The sequence below is a fragment of the Nicotiana tabacum genome, chromosome 20, assembly GCF_000715075.1.
Source record: "Nicotiana tabacum cultivar K326 chromosome 20, ASM71507v2, whole genome shotgun sequence".
Lineage (NCBI taxonomy): Eukaryota > Viridiplantae > Streptophyta > Magnoliopsida > Solanales > Solanaceae > Nicotiana > Nicotiana tabacum.
In genome coordinates this window covers 23,818,040-23,821,791 of record NC_134099.1, presented here as the reverse complement: position 1 = coordinate 23,821,791, position 3,752 = coordinate 23,818,040, and the positions used below count along the sequence as shown (strand labels likewise).

The window sequence follows — 3,752 nt, the reverse complement described above, 5'->3', positions numbered from 1 at the left end:
GTGTTGCACGTACCAGATCTGCAAATGAATTTGATTTCAAGAATTGCTCTAGATCAAAATGGGTATTAGAATCACTTCTCCAATAGGGAGTGGAGGCTCAACAAAGGATATTGGTGATTGCTAAAGAAGTTGCTCCATACACGTTGTACAAAATAGCTGCCGAGACATGTGAAAGTTGATTACATGCGGCTGTAGATGACACGTCTGCTAATCTATGGAACCAGAGATTAGGCCATATGAGTGAGAAAGGATTATAGATCCTAGCCAAGAAGTCACTTATCTCCTTTGCAAAAGGTACAACTATGAATCCCTATGATTATTATTTATTCTAAAAATAACATAGGGCATCATTTCAAGCAATTGGAAGAAAATCAAATATACTTGATTTAGTATATTCTGATGTTTGTGATCCAATGAATGTAGAATCAATGGGAGGTAATAAATATTTTCTCATATTTATTGATGATGCTTTACGAAAATTATGGGTTTATTTCTTGAGAACAAAAGACCAGATATTTTAAGTTTTTCAGAAATTCCATGATCTAGTAGAAAGTTAGACAGGTAAAAAATTGAAGCATCTCAGGACAGAGAATGGAGGAGAGTATACTTCAAAGGAGTTTGAAGAAGACTACTCAATCCATGGAATCAGACACGAGAAAACAGTTCCTGGAACGCCACAACTCAATGGTGTAACTGTAAGAAGTATGCTCAAAATGGCAAAACTACCTAAGTTATTTTGGGGCGAGGCAGCTTGCACGGAAGGAGCAGAGAACAAAGCGGATGACAATACTATTTTATGCATCTTCATCAGTTAAGAAGCTGAAGAATTCAGCTATAGATTGTGGGACCATAAAGAAAGAAAATCATCAGAAGAAGAGATGTGATCTTCAGAGAAGATATGGTCGGGATTAATAGTGATCAATCAACAAAGACCAAAAATGATAATGGTACAGTTACTAACTTTATTACTACTCCTACTATACATGTACAACAACTTTTGAGAAGATAGGAAAGAGAGATCATAGAGTCCATGAATTGTAATTGTTCGGAGTATAACCTCATCATGAGGGGGAGCCAGAGAACTTCAAGGAAGTGTAGTCTCATTCAGATGGAAGCCATGCGAGAAGAGATGGATTCTCTATAGAAGAATGATACATATGAACTGGTGGAAATTCCAAAAAATAGAAGACTGGTCAAGTGCAAATTGGTCATTGCACTCAAGAAAGATGAAAATAACAAGCTGGTCAGATACAAAGCTCGATTGATGGTGAAAGGTTTCGAATAGAAAAAATGATTTTGATGAAAGTTTCTTATCTGTTGTAAAAAGGTCTAAAATGCAACAAATGTTTTCCTACAGTTAAAGTCAATAAGCCTAAAGTAAAAAATTGCACTTCAGATGCACTTAAGTCCAAATAGGCTTGAGGTAAAACCAATGGTTTCATGCACCTAAGGCCAATAAGTCTGAAGTGGAAAATTGCACTTCAGATGCACTTAAGGCCAAAAGATCTGAAGTGCAACAAATATTTTCCTACACTTAAGGCCAATAAGTCTGAAGTACAAAATTGCACTTTAGATGCACTTAAAGCCAAAAGGTCTAAAGTGCAACCAACGTTTTCATGCACTTAGGGCCAAATAGGCATGAAGTGCAAATTGCCCGGAAACAAAAATTTGTTCTTCGAATTTTAACAATCCAATATACTATTTAATACCTAAATCTACTCCAAATGAGCTCAAATTTTGAAATATAACATCCAAATATCATCAAAAACAAACTCCAATCATCAATTTATCAAAACAATAATAAATCTAACGAACCCATTTTGCAATTAAGAAAAAGAAATAGAAGAAACGCTAAGCAATAGTAAATATAAAGTGCCACAACTCACCAATGTAAAACATCATAAACTACCTTACAATACGTTCACAACCATATAAAATAGAAGAAGAAGGAGAAGAAGAAAAAGGAAAAAAGGCCTGAAGTTAATTAAATAGTGGGTACAAGTAAATAGAAATTAAAAGTGGGTACAAGTTAAATAAGGGCGACCAAATAGGGCGCTCCGTGCAATTTTTACCATTTCAAAGCATACATTTCTAGGCCTTTTGGCTAAGACCAAGTGTAGTATCTGTTCTTATCAGTTTAATACCTGAGATGTGAACCATCGATTCACACGATATTGACTTGATATTTTAAGGGGTAGAGTTCATTAAGGAAGCTTGCTACCCGGGTTCTCGAGCGTCGCCCATGCGATTCACTACAGCATGGGCCTGGCGCACCCCACCAACTCCAGTCCAATATTTTCTATGGGCCTTGCTTAAGCTCTTCTTGGTTCATTTCGTAGTTTAACTAATTTTCTTCTTGCTTAATTGTTTAATACTGAAATTTAATATTGTAACTGAAATCATTTTTGTTAATATATTATGCAATTTTGTAGCAAAAAAGTGTTATTATTCTGTTATTACGTAATTTTAAGGGAGTTAAGGTCAAACATAAAGGTAATGACCGTGATTAAAAAAGTTGTTATAAAATCTTTAGTAAATGTGTATGTTCACTACTCCCACTATTTTCACCCATGATGTAAATAACCTCCCACTACTCATCACTACTATAATTGTAACTCTCACACCTTCATAACTCCTCCCCATGATCTTTCCCCATGATATCAATTGTTAATGTCATGTTTAATACAATCATTTTGTAACTTTCTATGTAATAGTATAAATAGCGGCATGAAATGTGATATGGGATACACTTGAACACTTGATGAAATAAGAAAGTTATCTCTTCTTCTCTTATTCTACTTGTCTTCTTGTTTTATATTGTTACTTTGAGCTATATTTTTAATACGTTATCAGCACGAAATCTCTAACCTCAAGGTTAAACTCCACTTCTTACGAGTTTTCACTATGTCGAATTTGTCAAAGCTTGAGTTTGTTGCACTTGACATTTCTGAAAAGAATTACCTATCATGAGTTCTCGATGCTGAGATTCACTTAGCCACTAAAGGCCTTAGTGACACTGTTACTCAGGGTGATGAGGCATCAAGCCAGGACAAAGCGAAGGCCATGATTTTCCTTCGTCATTATTTGGACGAAGGTTTGAAGGTTAAATATTTGACAGTGAAAGATCCACTTGAATTGTGGACTGGCCTGAATGAAAGGTATGATTACCTGAAAGCTACAGTATTGCCAAGGGCTCGATATGAGTGGATGCACTTACGGTTGCAAGATTTTAAGATCATAAATGAGTATAACTCTATTGTATTTCGAATAACTTCCCAATTGAAATTATACGGGGATGTTATGAATGATGATGATTTGTTGGAAAAGACTCTTACGACTTTTCATGCCTCAAATATGGTATTACAACAGCAATATTGTGAAAAGGGTTTTAAAAAGTATTCTGACTTGATCTCATGCCTTCTGGTAGCTGAGCAACATAATACCCCTTTGCTCAAAAATCATGAAGCCCGTCCTACAGGGTCAGCTCTGCTTCCTGAAGCGAATATGGCAGCAAGACATGATAAGTCTAGAAAAAGACAGAATAATAATCATGACCATATGAATGTACATGAGCATGGAAATGGTAAGAGATGATATAATAGTCATCATCGTGGTGGTCATGGCAAACGAGAGAACAATATGGGTTCTCAAAACAATCCTTCAAGAGGCAAAAGTGGTAACTACTATCGCTGTGGCATGAAAGGTCATTGAAAAATTGAATGTCGTGCATCTGAGCATTTTGTCAGGCTTTA

General features: G+C 35.7%; 1 non-coding gene across 1 annotated transcript; it reads left to right on the top strand.

Moving 5' to 3' along the window:
• Positions 1 to 2,083: 2,083 nt before the first annotated feature.
• LOC142175022 (U2 spliceosomal RNA) lies at positions 2,084 to 2,279 on the top strand. Its single transcript, XR_012704215.1, has one exon. It is a non-coding gene; the product is annotated as a U2 spliceosomal RNA (small nuclear RNA).
• The last annotated feature ends 1,473 nt before the right edge of the window (positions 2,280 to 3,752 follow it).